At 57.7% G+C, this 444-nt stretch overlaps 1 protein-coding gene across 1 annotated transcript in view; it reads left to right on the top strand.

Annotated features, from left to right (window-relative positions):
* Positions 1 to 444, top strand: part of IL23A (interleukin 23 subunit alpha) — a 3,032-nt gene that overhangs the window by 2,358 nt on the left and 230 nt on the right. The window lies entirely within an intron of this gene.

Raw genomic sequence — 444 nt, 5'->3', positions numbered from 1 at the left:
TGGGGTTCCCAGGACCCCTGGGTAGAATTTTGGGGGGGGGTCCCGGAATATTTGGGGTGGATTTGGGGGGGGTCTCTGAATATTTGGGGTGGATTTGGGGGCTCTCTGAATATTTGGGGTGGATTTGGGACGGTCCCCAAACGCTTTGGGGTGAATTTGGGGGAGGGTGTCCCTGGATATTTGGGGTGAATTCCGGTGGAACCCATCCCCGGATCCCAAGCCCCTTTTTGGGGTGAATTTTTACGATTTTTACCCCCTTTTCTGCTCAATTTTGCTGCTCCCCGAGCCCACTTCCAGCGGTGACTTTTGAGGCTCCCCAAACCCCTTTTTTTTTATTTCTGGGAAGGGCGGGGTGGGATTTTTCCCAAGACACCGCCACCCCTCTGGGTCCCCACCCCTCTGACCGCTCTGTCCCCCCACAGGAGGGTCCCGGCCGCCCCCCCC

This window comes from Corvus kubaryi, unplaced genomic scaffold (assembly GCF_017639235.1).
Source record: "Corvus kubaryi isolate FWS band 111438036 unplaced genomic scaffold, C.kubaryi_AGA036_p1.0 36738, whole genome shotgun sequence".
Lineage (NCBI taxonomy): Eukaryota > Metazoa > Chordata > Aves > Passeriformes > Corvidae > Corvus > Corvus kubaryi.
This window is presented reverse-complemented; position numbering and strand designations above follow the sequence as displayed.